At 38.0% G+C, this 22,500-nt stretch overlaps 2 protein-coding genes across 3 annotated transcripts in view; one reads left to right on the top strand and one right to left on the bottom strand.

Annotated features, from left to right (window-relative positions):
- LOC143897294 (lachesin) overlaps window positions 1-7,264 on the bottom strand; it is a 130,639-nt gene extending 123,375 nt beyond the window's left edge. The window contains exon 1 of one of the 2 annotated variants that reach the window (XM_077405840.1): window positions 6,698-7,264. The gene's annotated coding sequence lies outside the window, so the exon portion shown is untranslated. The remainder of the gene's footprint in view (window positions 1-6,697) is intronic. The other variant, XM_077405839.1, reaches the window with a different exon arrangement.
- Carpb (Carbonic anhydrase-related protein B) overlaps window positions 1-22,500 on the top strand; it is a 114,829-nt gene that overhangs the window by 29,646 nt on the left and 62,683 nt on the right. The window lies entirely within an intron of this gene.

Here is a 22,500-nt window from a genome sequence, read left to right as displayed (position 1 = left end):
TCTCTATACGCGGAGAAAGAGTTTTCGAAATCTCTAGCTGAGTAGCGCAAAGTGCATGTTAACATCATTTTTTACTGTAAAAATCGCGTCTAAACACTTAACGTTTCCAAGCACTATGAATTTTAAAAAGCTTTGAAAATGAGTTTTAAAAAATGCGCAACAGCTGAAAGTGCTAAAAACTTTGAAACGAGATAAAACAATATATTGCGTTTCTTCCGCGATTAAACTTTGAGTTTGCGAGATTTATAACGCGATGCACAAAAATTATACTCTGACGAGATACGATCCACCTAGACGCGCGCGGACCTCGTTGTAACGTAATCGTCGCAAATTTACAGCAGGTGAACGATATCCTCTTTGTCGCTGAAGAGTGAGCCGCTGCGGTTGTCAAGCTAATAAATTCCGGATATCCGTGTTACGCGCGCGGCAACGCGTTGCGATAGAAGCAACAATATGAACCGAGAGGAGAGCATAAATCACTTTAACGCCCTTCGCCTTCAATGGCTGATGCGTCCAATTTTTACGTGCAACGCGATGCGACACGGCGGGCGCCCGCGATATATCGATAATTGCGGTTTTTGTCACAACGCTCCCGACAACGCCCCAGCGCGAAATAATCGAAATTTTTCAACGGCCTCGTAACCGTGAGCTGAACAATGCCGCGTTTATTAAACTGTTCCCGCAATGTGAAACAACGTCAATGTCTATTGTGCCGGAAGAGGCGAATTAAAACGTTAATTGCGCCTGAAAGTCGACCGTGTCAACGATCATGTCACATCGCCGGGGATGCATTCTTCATCGGTTTATTTTTTTTTATTTTTTATTATTATTTCGAGTTCGGGTATACTTAGCACACCAGAGTTTATTATTATTATCGCTCGTATATTGTAAAGTGAAACAAGACCGCGGCATAATGTATAGTGTATTATGGTACTTTTTTTTAACATATAAAAATTTCTTGAACATATAAATTTGTTTTGCAAACTTCTTTTCTTACAGTACGAATTTATCTTCACTGACCTAGTTTTACTCTGTCTTGGGTGATATCAAGTAATTCAAACTTCCAATGAAAAAAGGAAAAATAATATACTGCGGGTTGAATTGTTGAAATTAGAAAAACTACGGCCCATGTCGTCGAAACTTTTCGTTCTAAGAGATAGAAAACGTGCGAAATAATTATTTCTTTTTTTTTTCGACAAAGGCATTTCAGAAAATCGTATAAATTGGTATGAAGGATAAAATGCCGAATCGATTGTCAAGATTCTTAATGGACAGGAAGAAAGCAAATAAGAGGAAGAGGCAGCGAGATGCTGCTCGATAGTTCACTGCATGATAGTCCACTTTTGCGATCCTCTTCTCTCTCTCTTTCCCTCTCTCTCTCTCTCTTTCTCTCTTTCCTCGTCTTCCCTCTCGCATCTTCTCCCCGCCCCTTCTCATTGCGCTGCATTCTGGTGGCGCACGAGCGTATAATGCAAGTCCTCGGGAAGCCCAAAAAGGAAATAAACAAGCCTCTAACTGAAATCGGGAATGTGAAGTGGATGGTAGTTTAAAACGATTCGCTCTCGGCTGCAGCTCCTTCTTCTCTCCTCCCTCACGTCCTTTCTTTTTCCCCGACCGATAGTTGCATTCCGTTCTCTCTCCGGTTAAAGCGGCGCCCTTAAACGTAAGCGCATGGCACATATATCACTCACATGCACATACCTTCGCCCCATACACATTCACTCATGCGTACGTGTATCGATACCCGCCCGGTCGGTACTTACATGACCCACATGAGCAGGAAGTTAAGCGATACTCGAAAACGAGGCGAACTCGAGTAAAACCGTCGGGGAGTCGCAAATCCGTCATTTCGGGCGAACGAGGCGTGTACAGGGTGCGTCATAAATAGTTGAATCCCCACGTCTCCGCGGAAAATCTATGTGTGTTCTTCGCCGCTCCATTTTTGCGACGCATTCGGAATTTTAATTTTACTCCATTTAATGGAATGCTGAGGAGGAAATAACGCGGTCAAATTTATATTTTATGGGAATGGATCAATTGTGTCGCGTTAATGATATACAGTAGTAATCGAGCTTGTAAGCCGGAATATAAATTAAAATTGTTACGTGTATGCATAATCGTAAAAATAAATGTTGTGATAAATGTTAATAAATTCGTAGAAATGAAGCAATGTGAAAATTGATTGAAATAAATCTGTAAAATGAACGAGATGATCGAATGGGAAACCAAATATTTTATATTTGACTACGGTTCACGAATTTTAGCCTGAGTGTCCGTTTATTAACGGTTATACTAATTTAAATAATCGCTTATGGCTCAATGATCTAAAAATCTAACCTTTTTTGCTTGAGAAAATATTTATATATTTTTAAATATATTTAGTCACAATATTACTCAACTGTTCTTTCAAGTTTTAAATTGGAACAAATTATACGAAATCAATATATGCAGGTTATAAAAGGTGTGCTTTTTACTTTTTGTATGTCAATTGTGTTTTCAAACGTGTTATAAAATAATTAACTTCTCTCTCTTCCTCTCGTAACTGCATTTTATTTATTATAAATTATACATTTATTTTTTATCATTCACTTATTTTATATTTTACTAATTAAAATTGTCAAGTACATAACACTTTATGAAACATTATAGAACGTTATACATTTTATGAAACAATACGGGATGTATATACGTATCAAAGATTTCTGCATTAAAATATCGAACTCTATTATCGTTTCCAATCGTTCGATCTTCGCAAAACGCATCGTTTTCTCGATTATATCGCACACTCTCTCCATCGGAAGAAACGAAGAGATAGAAGAGAAAATAGCTGGCGCGGTTAATTAAGCGGACTCTAGCAGAGACTAGTAGACCTTCCCTCCGACTGAAAACCTATTAGCTCGGCTACGAGCGATCGATCCCACGTTCCGCTTAAACTAATCTATATTTACGGTACAAAGATTGAACCGGCAATACAACTCCAACAGAGTACATTGCCGACCTTAAACTCGAAATAGCAACTACGTGTGTTGACTGAGTATTTTGAAAGGGGAAAAAAATCCTCGCCCGTAAAAATATCAAACGACCCATAAAATAGATCTCTCGACGTGGGTTTTCGTAAAAAATGAAGGAACTGAACCATAAAGGTTGATTGACTTTATTTTACAGGAATAGCGATATCGGAAAGATGACACAGAAATATCGACTTGCTTTATTTGTGTCGCGAAACCGATCTAAAAAAAGATGAATAAACGTTAATCAAAGGTACAATTTTAATTTTTTTTTGTAAACGCCATCAAGCAATGTCGAAAGCATTCAATTATCATGTGTAAAATCGTACAGGTGGAACGTAATCGGACATAGATACAAAATTAAGAACCGGTGGTCTAGAGCGAGAGTATATGTGAATTAATACGCTTATAAATTATGTACATGCGCAAATACCTATCGCCCCGGCTATTAACCGCTCGACAAGCGCAGTTCCCCTTTAGTCTCGCGTAACACACTCTCTCGTGTAATATCATTTCCGCATAAATCTTATAAAGCGCACGGCTGACGCGAACGACGGCGGCATGACTGGCTGGCGAGTCGCGCTTAAACCGCGAAGATGAGAGGAGCGTGATAAGAGGAAAAAAAGCTTGCAGGAAAATGGATGCGTCACGTACTTTAACTTACTTTACCGTACGAGTTAATCTAACTATGAAGTTTCCTATATAAGGGGGTGCGGGGTTGGCGCGCGCGCGCGCGCGCGCCTCTTCGCTTTCCCCTAAGTAGTTTAAGTTAAGTCAATGCTAATTTCGTTCTGCTTCAGAGGGGTAGGGCGAGATTTACGCAATTGGACGTACATCATGCTCTTCAACTATACCCTGTTTCTTCGGTACGACCCGCCGCTCCGTCGGACTTGACGCTGATTAGTGTTCCTAATAGTCTGGATTAAATGGTGAAATTCGCGCGACTTATTGTTCACGTCGTGAGGAAGTGAAGTTTTAACGCGGGTGATAATTCCGCAGCCTGGTTATAGTAATAAACTTCGTTGAAACGCGGGAATGTTGAGGTAACTTTCGATAGTAACTTTTACGACTTAAATACCTGTTAAAAACATGCGCCTTTTAGAAATATATTTATAGAAAAAAATTACAAAAATTTTAAACAAAGTTTTTAGACGTTTCTATTCAGCTAGATTATGATAGCTTTTATATTACTTCCGATATTATTTCGGAGTATATTTTTTGCAGTTAAAAAGAGAGCTAACGTAATAGTTAAAATAATTATAAAAATAAATTTTTTAATAAAATATATGTTGATAGACACATATGTAAATTACATATTAAAAAATGAGAGATTGTAACAAAAGCAAGAAATTATATTTGTTATCGCTAACTCGCCCGGAAGAAAGGAAGCAGGAAAAACAAGCGTGTTTACGGTTAAAAATTCAATAGCGCTGCACTGATAGCTCGGTCGATGTCGGTCAGCGCGCGGAATCAATCAAAAAGAAAGCGTACTTTCTCGCGCGAAAAACAACGAATTAATATTTAAATGATAAATGGCTTTGGCAGGATGGTGGCCCCATAATTATTGGAAAACGCGAATCTCGCGGCAGAATAACTCGAATGATTACCTTTCTCATCCTATTCGCGTGTTGCGCCGTGCGAAAATATGAGGGGGGGGGGGAGACTAGAAAGATATACCGCGCGCTTATTTAAAAGTAATTAAACTTCCTGCGTGTAATTTGAACTTGTTAAATCTTCACTATTTCTCTTATCTTGTTTTTAAATTAATTTAAAGTAATCGCTATCTATCTATTTATCCTTTAAAAATATGCAAAACATTTATAAAATAATTTATTATATAATTTATGCGTCTGTTTTTATCGCTATGAAATCTTATTATATGGAAGATAATTAGAATTTAATTAATTGATAAATATCGGCAAAGAAAACAGTTTGCATTAACATAATAACTGAAAAATCTGCTTTTCATTATACATTGCCCTTGCTACTTTTTTAATTGTCAATCAATAATCCCGAAAAAAATTATTTCGATAAAAATCTCTTTATTTTCACTTTATTAATTACAAACAACTTTCCGTTTACCAAAAATTTGATGCCACCTTTTGTTCCTTTTGTTTAAGAACTTTAATACGGCTCTTATCAATTTATAAAAAGAAAATATCAAACTTTTGCGAAAAATTGCATCTGCAAAATTTCATGAAGGTATACCGTAATAAAGCAACAATCAAGCTGATAAAAAAAAGGTAGGATATAAAGCTGCGATTCACATTTCTAATTAACGCCACATCACAAAATCTATCCGTTTTTCAATGAACCTATATAGCAATGAGAATTCCATGAGAGCGTGCTTCGGAAAAGCGGAAAGCGAAAGCGGGAATAAACGGTATTGCGCGAACCGTCGCTATTTTCGTCGTTTTCAAGCGAAGGAACGAACGCGGCGGAGACAGGTATATATCTGCGAAACAGTTACATTTTACGATTTCTCCCCGCGGGCCATGAATATCGCAAGCATAAAAGCGCTACGCGGGAGAAAAACGAGGAGCTCGCGGCAGCTTCCATTTTAAAAAATGCAGCGGATAATTGTTCATAGATCGCTTTGAGACGGCATCGCGTCGATCTGCCTCGGCGCATTGTCGCAAACTCTGTGAAGAATTAATTCCGTATAGTTGGATGTTGGATGCCGCGTGTATATACATATATATATATGTCAGGTATATATTCATTTATACGAGAGTCGTGCGTACGAGAAAATTGGACGGCATCAGAAAAGTTTTGTTGCCGTAACGCCTCTTATGCATGTTTATTTACAGGAGTCTAACTTTGCATAATTACTTTCAATAATTACGGTTAATGCTCGTCATTTTCGTTGCGACGTAAATGTCTAATCTATAAATTGTATAATTTTGTATCAAGTTTATGACACGGTTTAACAATAATAATAGCTTTTTGACTGCGGTCCACTTGACGCTACAAATGCTTTGGAGCGTCCTTCTTCTCCTTATTTCTTTACTGAAAGAAAAGAGAAGAGGAATGCTTCGAAGCATTTGTAGCGTCAAGTGGACCGCAGCCTTTGTCGCATTTGATATGATACTTCAGAACTGCTGTCATTGTTTTATTTGCGGATTTTTAATTGAATTAACTGGATTTTATTTTAGCTGAACAGAATTGGTCAATTAGTTTCATATCTATTACAAGCAATTAGTAAACAACAAATAGATCGAAAGTAATATTTAACTTAAATGACAAATGGTTTTTATCGTTTTTGAGCTGTATATATGTAAGAAGATAAGACAATTTATCTTTCCAATCTATTTTAAATAAAACTTGTTCTTTTAAGTCAGAATCTTGCTACAAATATCGTTTAACATTGAACATTAAAATATTGCATAGTTATTCAAATAGTGGTTAAACGAAAATTATTTCAATTTTATTAAAAAATTTATAGAGACAGAAAGCAACGATATATATAATAAATGGAAATATTATATAAAATAAAATATTTAAATAAAAAATAAAAAATATTTAAAAACAAAAAGTAACGATATTGTCATCTAACTAATTAAAAAATAATTCACAAGCCATATCTATCGATCTGCAATAATTTCCCAGATTAACAAACTGCGAGGGTCAAAGGCATTCTCGAAAGTATAAACGAAAGCAACGATCGTAAGCCTAAATGAAGGGTTTACCTTAGCAGGATGTAGTCTATCCCCGATAATCCGTACACTTAAAATCTCCCGTAGCAGCTAAACATCACGAACTGCCCTTAACGGCCTTTGGAAAACACGGTCATCACCTTTCAGCACCATTCACGATGGTCTTGGGGTGCGTCACCCCCCGCGGGAATCACGTGTCCAACCGCAAAACGACCGCGCAAACGCTAATTACGAATTTTTCAAGATATGCACTTCAGAATCTCGCGACTGATCTCGCAGACTCAACAGTCCGTTCACCTTGTCATGTCATAGTCACGCAATCTTATCCTCGTTTTTTCGTAAGATTCTGATTTTCGGAGTCAACCAGGAGAATCTCTTGTCAAAGTATCTTTGCAGAAACCCTCTGGATCACCTCCGATCGTCGTGGTGACCCAATCGAGCGTCTTCGTGTCAGTGCAGTTTTCAATGACGGTCACGTGGCGAGGGACTCGTCCGGGTACCGAACGGAGCCGGCGGAACGCGTTGCACCGTCTCGGTGATCCGTCGGGAACTGCGTTCGCCACGGCTCCCCACCAGGCGTCTCGGGGGTTGGACGCCCCCGCGTCGGTTCGGCACCCCGACGCGCGACGTCGCTCCGCCTCCACGTGAAACGCCGAACCCCCACCTTGTAAGTGTGCCAAGGGTTTGATCCCCGGTGGACGCCGGCGGCGTCGTCTTAAGTCGACCGCGACGCCGAGGAGACTTGCCGTCGTGGTCGCCGGCGAGCCGGTGAACAAGCTGGAACCCGGGGAGTGCTAACGATGCCATGGATAAAATATCGGTAACTTTGTAAGAAATAGATTTTCGTTTTCAATGGAAATATGCCGTTAATGGAGATCGCGCTCCTTATCAGTCTAAATGTACAAGATTTTGTTTTACTAAAACTTTCCATGAATGCGTAATTGAGAATTAATCAACTTTGAGATTATAATCTCAAGATTTTCTGCCACGTTACTGGCATTAAAAGTAGAAAAAGGTAAACAGAGTCAGACATTCTAACAACAGAAGTAGAAAAAAATAGGCAGAATCAAACACTAGCAGTATATAGTAGTAGAAAAAGGCAGAGTCAGACAAAGTCAGACTTTTCCAATAAGGCGAATCAAAGTTTAGTCAAATGTTTTAATTTTAATTTTGAATAGAAGAGAGAAAATTCTTCATATCTGCCTAACATGAAAAATAATTCGGTAAAGAGCTTGAGAGAATCCATAATTATTTTATTATGAAACCCGTACGCTGTGCGGAACACTATATTGGAATAATTTACCGAACAAATATACACAAGCAGTGATTCAATAAATCGATAATATAATTTATTTTAGAAAGTCCAATAATCTCAAAAGAATGACACTATTCGCGAATTGCGCGTCATTTGCGCTAATGCGTGTACGGTTATACTGTGTCCGTGCATGGCAAAGAATTCCTCCGTGCCTTCATGTTTATTCAGCATTTTTAAATTATGGGGCCTCTCCCTTTCTCTCTTGTTTATTCTCCACTCGCACCTTCCTTTTATTCTCGCCGGTGGTATTGCATTTTCTCGCATAAATTTAATAATTAAAAGGCGCGGGACATCGGAAACGCATTTAATATTGAAATAAAGTGCCACCGCGCTTTTCGCGCGGTCAAATCCTATTCGCGTAACAAGATAATGCAATACGGAATTGAATTTATGCGATATTAATAGCATAAACGATTTGATTGCGGATGCGGCGGACGAATAAAAATTTTACACTCGGCAAATATACACCCACACCCAATTAATTTTCGCATGATACGCGACGCGTGAAACCACTGGGCTTCGCAAATGAATATACTTTCCATGGGACATGTGTTACGAAAATCTTTTATGCACGCGCGTATTTCCATAAAAATAAATTGTTCCGCTCTTCAATGTTTTACTAGTATTTCCGCGCACCGGCAAAGTTTGTTCGCAGCGATAAAAGGAGTTCTTACTTTAAAAATGTTTCAAAATAAAATATGTTTTTAGCCAAATATATTTTTGTCGTTCTTACATTGATTTTATAATATCAAATATACTGATTTTGTAATTCTGAGTATTACAAAACTTTCTTAACTTTTTTAGACAACCAAGACATAGTATAATATATGTATTTTCTATATGGAAAATTCTATATGGAAAAGTAAATCAATTAAGACTGAAAGAACACATATATGGGCTTGGAATAAATTTTTATTAACTCGTAAAATTTTTCGTGTCGCTAAATACATTTTCGCAGTTCCAAAGGGATTGCCCCAGAATAATGAAAGGGGCAGGAATGTCCTGTAGTTTATAGTCCTCCCTTTAGAGTTATTAAAACTTTGCATCCGCGCTGACTTTATATTTCCGGTTGTACCTATAGTAAATACATATTATGGCCTTTTATCGTGCTGATTTTACAAATGTAGCCTCTTAACTTTCGAAAAAAATAATCGAAAAGTATAAAACAGAATAATGTAAAAAAATTTCGCGATATTCTTTATAACGCAAGCATGTAACTGTACTGTTTTTAGCGAGCCATCCTGTATATTCAACTATTATTACTTCGTGTCCCAGACGCGCAAGACAGGCGTCATTAGCAGCATTAGTAATGAATGCCCATCGAGGACAACGTGCGGTCCTATACAAACTAATTGCGATCCCAAACATACACACTACGTCCAAAGCAGTCATACGTGCGCAAAAAGAGGCTGCAGATGCGTGCATATGCATAGAGCTCTTTACGCATGTATCACATCGGCTCCATTAACGAAAATTTCCGACCCGACCCCGTCTGTTCAATTTACGTTGAAACGCGATCGTAATCAACTTTGTCGATTGAGCAGATACCGATGTGCGCCCCTTAATATCAGGAAATTTCATATTTCCTCCATTTAAACACATAATTCGATCCAAGTACATTAATTTTCTAGTCTGTGGCGGCGGTAGTCAATTCTATATTCGTCCCAGAGAGAAATAGAGAAATCTGTAACTGGAAGAAAATGTCGCATTTTAAATATGATAATTATTAAACTATGAGATAAGTTTTCCCGCAAGATTGCATCAAAAATAATTCATATATCTCAGGAAAATAATGTATGTTTTTTTGTAGTGTAAATTACATCTTCTAAGTTGTTGATATAAGAAATTATATTATTATATTGAAAAACTTAAAAAATATATTTAATAATAGATACTATAATTATTTAATAATTTTTTTATCGTAATAATCTTTTTTTTATCTATTTACAAGTATAAAATATTTGATGCTTATAAGTATAAAAAATACGATATTATTAGATTATAGCAGGTGCACCTTATTTTCAAGTATCTAAAGAAACCACACACCTAATAACGGCAATATTTTGACAGCGAAACGTGAAACAACAGAGAAATCATACGTTATCGCGATATTAATAAAGAATATTCCAACTCTGCTGATCGCGAAATATTTTCGCGCTACGTTTCTCGAAGAACCTGAGATACGAGTGTTTTTCGATGAAACTCGTGGTGCGCGTCTTCCTTCTCTCACCCAGGTCCGAGGAAAAAGAGAGCGCAAGACATTCACCCTTTTGCCCTCCTTACTCGACTCTCTCGGGTCGAAGGTGGTGACATTGGTGTGTACGTGTGTGTGTTATGTGTGTGTGTGTGTGTGTGTGTGTGTGTGTGTGTGTGTGTGTGTGTGTGTGTGTGTATGTGTGTGTGTATGTATGTGTGTGTCAAGTGTTTTTATTCCATTACCCCAGCAGCACAGCACCATCCTCTTAACCACTTACTTAACCCACGACCTTCGGCCTTGTCTCCCCCGTGTTCGCGCTTGATGGCCTTCGAAAACTCAAATATTATCCGTCGTTCGATCCTGTCCCCGCTGAGAACCGGGACGCCCCAGGGGCCATAGGATCTTCGAGGATCCTCGCGATTTCGTTCCCCTCGCTAAAAGAGGTGTGTCTTCCTTTCCCGGAACCGTCTTAAACCTAATTCTCGTCTCGGCTCTGACAGCGTCAATAATGTTTCTATCGGCCACCGTGATTCTCATTCGATTACTTGTCGCGAGTGCCGATACACCGTCCTCATTACACGCCTCACTGTCAATTCATGCCAATCTTTTTTAAGACGGCGGTGTTCGCGATCGACGAGACGATTTACTACCTTAGACATCTCAGACAGCATGATTGAGAAAAATTGATTTAAGAAAAGTTTTACCGTTTAAAGTTTTTAACACTTATTGTTAGCACATTTCAACGCTGAAATTTTTTCCACAGAAGAAACAAATGTTTTAATAAATCGGTTCTTGTACGAAAATTCTTTCAACAAATCGGGATTTTTTTTCTTAAAAATATTATAAAGGTGAAAATAAATTTTATAATGGAAGGCAAAAAGAAATAAAATGTTTTAATAAAATATAATTCTCTTTATTTTTATTTTTGGAGATTTATTAAATTAAAAAGATTCGAACTAAATTTAAATATTTGATATTAAATAGATATAGGTATCTCTAAAATAAATCCTACGTAATTTATGAAAGATGTGACATTTATGGATCTTTGAATGAAGAAAAGTGTTATATGCACTTTAAAAAGTTACGATAATTAAAGGTTTTCTGTCAATTAGAATAAAATATTCATTCGACTGTGATCTTGCCGGAAACGATAAAGATATACGTCACGAATATGACGCAGCACGTAGCCGATTGAACAATAATTTATAAATGTGTCGCTGATTATACTTCGTAACATCTGTCTACATCCTGCTCGTATTGAAGGAAATATCGCTTTTTTTTCCTAAAATAGAATTCGGTTTTATTCACAACGGAAGTTTTCCCGAACGAAATACGTATCTTTCCGCCTTTCTTTCGACCGCAATTTTTATCTCCGACGATTTTGCGCCACGGTAACGCGAGCGAGCCGAAAACTTCGCACAATCGTTGCATCGTTGAAGTTTTTTATCGCGCGATGCGCATCGCACATTTGCGCGAAATTTGCGTCCGCAACACGTGAGCCCGGAAATCTACTATTTCACTTCGTTAATGAAAGTGATATAACGTCCGGAATGAGATGCAAATGGCCGCGGGATGTGGTTAAAGTGTAGAAACCGGGTTTTTACCTAACGCCCCGCGCGCCGGCGAGCATAATGCGTTCCTTTTTACTCTTTCAAATCATCGGATCATTTCTATTTCTCTCTGTCAACCGGTCGTGTATTTTAATGCACGTCGCTTCGAAAAGGCGCAACTGGCCGAATTTTGAAAGCTTAATACGGTGTAACGCGCTGCCTCGAACGGAATAATTAAGAGCGTCCCGTATTCCATCCCGCGGCGCGGCCGTATTTCCGCTTTTGCGAACTTTTGCCTTTGCAAATCTCGTTGCATTAAAAGTATTAGCAAGCTCTTTCAGTAGATTTAAAACTTGCCGTGAATAACTTTAATCTTCTCAACTTTGTTTAATGCCGACACTTTAATTATTGCGATTAAAAAAAAAAAACGCGTATCACAATCTTCCTGGATTTTAATACTTTTTACATCATTATATATCAGACCCTTTTATATAGGTAAAAATGTATCTAGAATATTAAGATATCGCTTCTCCCCTTCTCTCTCTCTCTCTATTTTTTTTTTTTTTAATATTTGAGTTCGGAATAATTAAATTTAATGTCTTGCGCTTGAAAGCCATTTAATCAATTTACGCTTCTGCCACGTTGGATATACTGTCTCGTATACATCCTCCGTATATGACTACATTTTCGTCTCACATCGGACCTGTTCCATTTTATTAATATTTATAAAGCGAACGTTGAGTTAGCGTCGCGGATCGAATCGGACGAAAGTTGCTCACGCGTGTATATTCGGCATTCCCGATTCGTAATAAATACGCCCTGGACAAGCCAAGTCGGAAATGCTCGCACGGCAAGTAAATTAGTTAGTTGGCCATGACATACCATGTTCCTAATGGTGACAATTATGAGTTCGTCACCACTCTCTGCAACGCCGTAGAAGTTACGAATCGCTCGTAACTGCTCGCTTTACTCCGAGATTATTCGAATAACAGTTTAAACCTGGTACATCGAGTCGAGTGCGTTCGCGGGCGGTCTCATCCTCGAGTTTCATGTGTTCGATAATGCGAATAGCTCTCGCGTATATTGTTCCTTTATCTTTCTTTGTCCCATCAATGTCGATTTCATATTAAACGATAAATATTAGTATTATACTTGTCAAAATGCTTTAAACGAGCTATTCAGGACTATTCGGTCTCAAAGTTGTGGGTGTGAATGTGTGAAGTTATAGCACCCGATTTTTTAATTGCCTTTTTCCAACCAACCAACTCCAACACACCCGGAGAATCGTGGGGCAGTTGACGTAAGATAATTTCGTTTAATAATCCTCACAAGTGAGATTGGAAGCGCGCTCGAACGCAATTAATGGAACGTTTCGGTCGCAATACGCTTCGGGGGACAGGCGTAACGTATGCATGACATTCATCGTCGCCGCTTGACATCCCTTTATCGTGGATGCACCTGTACACGCCGAACCGAAAATTGCTTGTGCAAGACTCGATAAAGCTTAATTGCCGCGCTTTTCCACGCGTCGTTCACACCCGGTCGGATCAATTTTAAGAACGACGGAATTTTTAACCAGCGTGACATCCTTTGATCTACATTTTTTTCAGTTCCTCAATATATCACACGTAATTAAATTTAGTTTAATTACTTGGAATTCTGTGCGAAAGGAAAGAGTGCGATATATGTCATAGCTTTTTCGTGATATCATTACAATTCTAAATAAAATAATTAGAAAATAAAAAAAATTAAAAAGTCAAGAACAAGAGAATCAAAGAAATTAAGAATAGGATAAACAAATAATGGTTAGCAAATAAGAAGTCAAGAGTAAAAAACAATCAAAGAAGTTCAGAATAGAGGAAACAAAAGAGTTAAAAACAGAATTAAGAAATTGAAAAAGATTTTTTTTGTTTCTTTGCAGTGAATTTTTGTTGAAAAAGCGTAAGTGAAAAGATTATATAACTTCGCGATGTGATCAAATACGGTGGCCCATTTAACAACTTTACTCTCTGTCGTCTCAGATTGACTGTCGATGACGTCTATACGTGCTCGTTTGACGATATTTCACCGAGTATCGAGTACGTATCGAATCTGTCACTATGCGAGATAGTGTTGCGCTTCGAAGCGACCGGTAAATCCTTCGTTAAATTTGAGCGCTTCGTGACGCGATCGGATGATAATACCGCACGATAGACAAACTTCGTCAAAGTTGCATTGATGGAGATTTTGACAAAGATAAAGTGGAGCGTCAGTGGCTTATGTTCAAAGCGCTGTTGAGAATCACTCGTCTGCGTGCAAATTAAAAATGGATAAACGATTATTGAACAATGTTTAATAAAAAATAAACATTGATATATTCGTATTAGCATTAATAACTTTATATCTGACGAAAAATTTATAACTGTCCACGATTAATTTTCACTCTTTACATTCTAAAGTTATATATTATTCTAAAATTTTACATCAAAAAGGCTTTTTTGAAGCTTTGAACTAACCAAATACCTCTTCTTCTTCCGCGAACTTTTCAAGAGTTGCGGCGCGTTTTGTTATTTGCGTATTATAGCCGCATCTACATTCCGCAACCGTAAAGGACAACCGAGGGAAGTGCGAGTTATATATATATATAAACAACTCCCAGAGATCCGTTGGACCGCCGCGAATTTACCTAACTCGTCAGTTTGCCCGTTTCGCCGAAATCTATTAATCTTGCTCGAAACAATTTTATTATCCCTCTCGTGCAGCGCGCGATTGAACGGTGACGGTCATCTTCTGGAACTGTATCGATTTTCTAACTGAAAAAGTCGACGGGAGTGCAATAGGTGACGTTTTTTCCTCGACGGAAAATCATCGCACCTTAATCGTCCAGGAAAATGGCAGCAGGCAGATATCTGACGAGGACTTTCTGGCGCGGTCCTCTCGTCGACAATATACTATATTTCTTCCCCTTCCCATTTTTCTACCTTTCTTCACACACCCTCCTACCGAATATTCCTCCGTAATCGAAATGCATATATACATGAGGTTGAATGCTGTTGATGTGAGACTTAAGCATGCGCCAGTTGATGAAAAAAGGAATGGCTCGTGAATCGACGTAAGGATAAGATGAAGAGGATAAGAGTACGATGGACGGAGAGAGAGAAAGAGAGAGAGAGAAGATAAAACGTCACGGTATGAAGCTAAGGCTAATTTAACGGCCTCATTGAAATGCAGTGTGGTGGCCGAGTGTGCCAGTATCAAACGGCAGCCCGGCACCACATTAACGCCCTCCCCCTGCTCTCTTTCTTAAATTACTTTACATTAAACGACAACTTATTACTTTCAATTCTTTTTCTTCCCTTTCGCGTTTAATTATCTCTGATATGTAAACGGATACACGGCCGATTCCCTAGCTTGATATGAGAAACACATACACACATGTGTGTTGAGAGCGAGGGATTCGCAGAGGAGCGACAAACGCCGAAAAGGTCGCGCGGAGGTCCAGAAAGATGAAAACGAGCAATGCGCACTTCCGGGGCTTTCTAGGAGGGGAGAACGAAGGAGAGATGATGCAAGAGGGAGGAGACGATATGTCATGCAACTCGACGTGTGTTTGGCGGGACGAACAAATTTCCATTAGCCGGTTCAACTTTCCATGGTGACCTGGGAAAACTGGGTGACCACTGCCAATCAGCACGACCCTGTTTTCGAACCGCGCGACAGGAAAAAAAAATGTCAGCAGGCCGCCTTTAACGCCGCACGTCTGTCGACGCTCTCTGCGGATGTTTCCGGCGGTTTATCTGAACGTTATTACGAATTGTTATGAATATGCGAGTTGCGTTTTGCTTGCAGCTGCATATACAGCTGTATACTGCGCTCGGAAAATTCGAGAGACGGCTCGCGACGACGTTAAACAGACGTTTTGTGGGGAGTCCTCTTAAAGACTTTAAAGGAAAATGCACACTTGTCAATTTTGAGATTTTCGGAATTTCCGAAATTTTCGTATTACAGATTTAGGCTTCTTTACTGCAATCTCTCGGAATTCAAATCAATTATAATAACTATATTATATTGCGCGTGTATTTTTCCTACAGCGCAAAATCTGCTAGCGCGAGCCTGGTTTCGGACTATACGATTCGCAAGATGGCGAGCAAGGAAATCAGCAATAAAACATATTCCGTCCCGCGGGCTTTAGAAACCGGAGCGATTCAATTTCGGGACGTGTGTGTTTACGGTAAAATTGATTTACGCCGCGGAGGATAAAACCCGCGTGTTTTGTCTGGGAGCTTAACCGCCATTTTAGCCATCTCTAAAATCATTGTTTTTCATCGGTTTCTGACGGAAGCGAATTTTCCGCTCTTTTTCTCTATTCTTTTTTACCCATCCTCTCCCTCTTTCTTTACCACATCGTCCCTATTATTTTATATTAAATTTGTACGTTCGTAAGTTTCACGTTGCAATAACTATAATATTATTATATAATGCATTATTAGCGGATTGACAGTTCATAATAATATTTCAAGTTATTCATTAACTAAATCACTGAAGTAATCGCTGTTACTTTTTAGTGATGGAAAATTATTTTCGAGCAACACTGGTCCGCTGCGTTTCACCACAACTTAATTTGGTATTTTCTACTTTGCGCGCTCTCCGCACCTTTTATCTGCCATTCTACTGAAACTTGTTTCGCGGACATTCCGACCATCGGAGTGTTCCACTTTGCTCGTTCCATGCATAGCAGCAGTAAGCAACGACCGCTCGGGCAAACCACTCATCGATTGCTTTTCGCTACCTAAGCTTAACAAGCCGATAACCACAATATGGACTAATGGTACTAATGCCGTAGAAGTACTCACGGTATACTCGCTCCGCGAGCCCAATTGTTGACTCACTTCTTGCAAATGTATTTATATCGCTCGCTTAAACAATATCCACCACGCCACAAAATGTAGCGGTCGAACAAACTTTTCTGAGTGAGTAATGTTACTAAGGCATTATATCGTCGTGTATTAGATGTTTGTTAATTATTTGGGAGACGAGAACCGAAATCGAGCTACCAATAATAAATAATCTGCATATGTGTGTGTATGCGTGTGTATTCGTTTGCGCACAGTTTTTATTTATACACTGGGAAAAAGAATTTGTTAATCTCAAGAAATATTTAGTACGATACGTTCAACTAAATATTTTAGTTAGTTAACTAAACATTAGTTGAATTAATTGATTCTTGATTAAAGAAACTAAATAAATTGTTGAAACAACTAATATTTAGTTAACTATATAACTAAAATGTTTAGTTGAACGTATCGGACTAAATATTTCTTGGGATTAACAATTTTTTTTTTAGTACTATTTAATAATCAGAGACATTATAATATACAAGACTGTATAAAGGAACTATGTAATAAACTGTCTATAGTTACTATATCTTATCTAAAATTAAATACAGATTGTTTTATGTATTTTTCATTTTTCTGATTTCTATTTTTTATACCTTCTAAGAAATTATTAAAATTTTTTAAATATTAGTACACACTTTTTATAGTCATCTTTTCATGTCTAAAAAAGTTAATAGTCAGTATTTTTCCTGGTTCAGTCTTCGCTATAATAATAATTCGAGAGAAAGCGCCTTGTACGCGAGACACCCTTACGGCTTCCCTTCACGCCTTCTGGATCGTCTCGAAACCGAGCGGCGCGATTCAATTGTGGCGCCGCGCGGGCGAAACTGTTCTGCTATACTGTTACGCAACAACGAGAAACATGCATATCACATGCGTATGCAGAAACGATTTATCTGTCGGGGCTGAGTCGTTATTTCAGCACCGTCGCCGCCACACAAAATTACATTAACATAAACACGACCGCGGCCGTATGCATCAAAAAAGTATATCGCGCGTTACGCTCGGAGAGCTGCTGGCCTTCCCAATCAATATCCGCGCGAAATTTTTGACGACGACACTCAAATCGATGCCCGCTTATTTTCTGACAAATCGATCAGAAATGCTGTCTCCATATTTTATGATAATTATTTTTATGAAAATATTAACAAATTGGTTTTCATTGTGATAATTTCATACATGTGTAGTACTTCGGATTAAAGAATTGAAATCAGAATTCTCAACTTTTCGCACTGTGCGATATTATTTTCAGATTTTCCGATTTGAGATTATTGTTTGTGAATTATGAAAAAAATTATCTCGATGGATTTGATCTCGACACATGATTTCTCTCTACGCGCTCAAAACGTCCGATATCTCGCGGGAAAATATCAGATACCATCACTGGCTGGCTGGCTGGCTGCCTTATTCTATCTCGGTCGATCGTTCTTTTATTTACGTCCGCAGGCTCGTCTCGCTTGTGTATCCCACGACGATCGGCATCGTCACGCATGCATTCCGTTCGGAAGAGAGTCGCGGCGGAATATCGGAAAGTGATTTTGAAAGGTTCGTTTGCGTCAAAGTAGCGCGACGCCCGGCGTCATTCGGAACGAAATTGATCGAAATCGTCGCGACGAATATACCTTGTTTCGCGCTCTCGCGTTTGAGGATACGCCGATTAATTGCAATTAGTTTCAGATCAAATTTCTTCGTCAAACGCTGAAATCCAACACATTTTTCCGAAATACGACATACGCAATTCATAGATATATATGCACGCTCAAAAACTGATTACTCATGCACGCGCGCTTGCTGTCTAAAACAGATTTGCTATTAATTATGTCGCTCATTAATCTTGGCATAATTAGCTATGCTATACGTAACTAATTAGCTAATAAATGAATTTTATTATAATTTTTTTCAAAAAACAAAAAAAAAGGAAAGAATCTCATTTTAAGCCAGGCTAGTTCTAAGTAGCTCATTTGATTCCTTTTGAAAACTTCTAGAGTTCTTGATAAGTAAAAAATTCCCAAACCTTAGAATTGTTTTAAAAAATCATCAAAACTTACGCAAATGACGTTCACGGCCAGACTTCGAAATCGAATATCTTCTTAACTATAAGTGACTGGATTGCTTTCGATCATAGAAATTTCTTTCAGAACTCTTAGAGTTCTACTCAAAACTCTTATCAGAACGCATAGAACTTTCAAAAATATTTTTTCTCGTAGTTTGAAACTTTAGTTGTGGTATCCAAACGTTTATTTTCATAAATTTAAATTTTTTTAAAAGACATAGGTATACGTGTCCAGGCATTGGTACATTTATATACTTACTCTTAAGTGTATTGGTATTTTTACACTGCAAATCCAAGCGTGTTATTTTAACCTAAGCTCTTCTTACACATTTCTTGCCGTTTAAATGACGCCATTTAACACAGTTGAACGTATTAATACGATTAAACGTGTTAATTTAATACGCAACAAAACATGTAAAACGAGCTTCAGTCAAATGTGTCATTTTTAAACGTTTATACATGTAGAAATAACACACTTGGATTTACAGTGTATACCTTAATTGGATCTGAAAATTAAATAATTTCCCTCCGCACGAGCCAAAATAATTAATAAGATATTTTCTTTTTTCTATTATATGCAAAATAAAGATACATTTTATATTCTACAAATTTAGATTTTGTATTAGACATTTAATCATTTTTTTTAAGTGGAATTAGTTGTTTGAATTTTTATTAAAGATATAGATAATTTGTATATAACAATTAAAATTAAATCCATATAATTAAGGTTCTACACATTATATGCACGAGGGCCTCTGTATATCGATACTATAATTTGTAAGGAATAAAATATTGAACATGAAGTTATTTTATAAAACGTTAAATATTTCGGATAATTAACAAATCGATTAGGGCGAGATCATAGTATTTGTTTTATGTACCATATAGCGCACTGCTACGTATCCAAGATCGCTGTGTATTATCATTCACTCGGTAATACGTACTCGAGTGAACAGATAATATGTACTCGACGCGAGCCATTCCGCATATCATCTTTCAAAACGTGATCATTCTCTCACGAACAATTAGTAATTATTAAGGAGTGATTGTCAAGTAAATTTTACGATTAACTATTTATAAGGCTTTCGTTGCACCGATTCTTTATTGAAGGAAATATTCCCTGATTGTCTCTCAAATAGAAACCAAAGGTGATAGGGAATAGAAATTATAATTTATTGTTTGATGATTTGGTAGTTAGACAGGGTCTTTTCCGAATTTTGATATTTCTTTGCAGCTCTCTTGATAAAAATCTTTGTTGTGACTCCGACAGTGTAATAATTAATCGGGGGAGTCCAAAGAATATCTATCTATTTTTTACCTATTTTTTTGTAAAGTATCCTTCAACTTTTATCGCGAACGTTCAACCAATTTTCTTTCACCTGAAAGTACACATATAGGCTCCTCGCACTCCCGCAAAACACGTCAAAGGAAGCCCCTCCCCCGCATAAAAAAAACTAATCTAACTCCAAGCCATATTTTTGACCAAATTTCAATTTCAAGTTTTTAAAAATAGGCTTTTGTAGTTAGATTTGTTTTTTTATGCGGGGGAGGGGCTCTTTTTGACGTGTTTTGCGGGAATGCGAGGAGCTCCCCCTCCCGTTTACATATGTGTACTGCCTATACACATATCAGCAAATACTCTCTTCCCTTAGTACTAACACAAACTGTTCTACTTCTCAGTTACACACACACACACACACACACACACACACACACATTGGTTAATAACTTTTTAATAAATAACGAGCGATGGCTAAAACCATATTATACGCTTTCTAAAATATAAAATTGTATTATATATATGTATATACTTTTTAACATAACTATTCTCTGCTTTAACGTAACGCACATCTGTGAATATCTATATTCAGCACAGAGTTAAATTCATTCTTGATTTGTTAACAACATATTAATTTTATTCCTTTCGGAATGTTAACAAACGTTATAAACATGTGTTACACGTACCTACTTCGACATATCGTTAAATTATTCATGCAAAGTTAATCGAGTGCTTCATAAAATAAATATACACTTAATTGTAGAACGCAAGCATATTTTATTGTAACATGTACAATACAATAGCGTAAGAATTTAACTCAAAGCTTTTTCACCATAATAGGGGATCAATTAAACGAAATTAAATATTTTACGTTTGTATATTGGATGCATATACCATCGTTGTATTAAAACCGGAAAACGCGAATTAGCTGAAACAATAGGAGCTTGCGAACGTGATTAAAAAGCATTGTTCCACGATTTTTGGGAAAAAAAATAATAACCAATTACAAAATTAGCAGAAGTAGAAATTTGTATCGAGAAAATGCGCAATGTACTAATTATTTTTGATTGAGTTAATGAACGAAAAATAACTCAACGAAATGCCTTTATGTTTATTTTTGTAAAACCAACCCAACTCACTCTTTCGGGAGTCACGCGCGTATATATGTGCGAAGCGGGCGTGTAACTAGTGCCATTAAAGACATACAATTATCGTCGTAACGGCCCTTTTTCGCCCCCCCCCCCCAAACCCGTCTGGCCTGACTGAACCCAATCTCCATTGCGATAGTGTATCCCAGTATACGCATTTCCGCGAAACACGTCAAAACAATATAATATAAAGCGAAACACGTCGCATTTTTCGTCGTGTACGCGCGTGTTGGGATAACGACGACATTCCCAGGTCGCGAGTGTGTATCTCCCATACTGATAACACACGCCGGCGACAGCAGGTTGATATGCATCTCTATGTGCATCCGCTGTTTTATGCAAAATGCAAGGAAATAAAATTCAAGGGGAGAAGCAAACCGGAGAGGATTAATCTCAATAAAGCGTCGTTAAAATAACTCTGACGCTTCGCAGGATCTTGACAAAACGCGTACATATACACGTCGAGAAATTCGCGTTGACGAAATCGTATATATTGTTGACGCGTAAACTCGCAAAACGCGATGTATGTAAACACGTTGAAAACAATATAAAGCGCGAACATCGCACATTTCCGTAACGGCGCCGCGACACTGGTATTTCGGCGGGGCTCTGCGACACGCCTTCGTGTACTTATATACGTTGCCAACGACGAGGATCGTACGTGGAGTGCATGGATCGACGCCCGAGTGTGCGTACCCACGATGTATGTGTGGACCAATATTGGCTGCCAAGTGAGGGATGCGGCACACACGCTGCGCGTTCGAACTCTCCGTTGGCCCGGCCGCTGCGCTGCTAGAAGAGGAACGGCAGCCGCCGTCTTCGACTCGCGGGGCATCGTCTCGCGACGGCGGGTCCGCCCGCGCTGTTCCCGACGTCTCACGTTTGCCTCGATAATGGGCTTCGCGCATATATCCCGCTCCGACTTTCAGAGAAATGTCTCGCAGCCCTTCGCTCGCGTTGCCAACCGGTGCTACGTTATACGCTTATCTAAATCGATTCTTTCAGAAACGCGATAATGGAAACACCTGAAGCCATATACATAGAACAATATCTTCGGGCGCCAGATATAATCAATGTTATCTTTCCAATTATAATATTTATTGCGGAAAATGTCGCAATAAATATATTCGTGAAAGTTTAATACCGCTGAAATTAGGGAATGATCACAGTAATACAATTATCTTATATTTTACGTACGAAAGAGAGTAAATTATTCGTTCGTGTTAATTTGATTAAATGCAATTATAATATTAATGTGATATCACATAAGAATAGCTTATAAGAATATAATTCAATAAAAAAATAAAATAAAAGGGCTTAGAGCCATTTCATTCAAAATTCACAATCGTTTTGATCTGTATTCAGACCATTTTAAGTGTAGTACACATAGTTATAATGAAACGATATTTAAAAATTACAG

Source organism: Temnothorax americanus, unplaced genomic scaffold (assembly GCF_048541705.1).
Source record: "Temnothorax americanus isolate GAGA-0224 unplaced genomic scaffold, ASM4854170v1 Scaffold2, whole genome shotgun sequence".
Lineage (NCBI taxonomy): Eukaryota > Metazoa > Arthropoda > Insecta > Hymenoptera > Formicidae > Temnothorax > Temnothorax americanus.
Note: the sequence above shows the minus strand (reverse complement) of the source record. Positions and strands in the feature narration are given on the sequence as shown.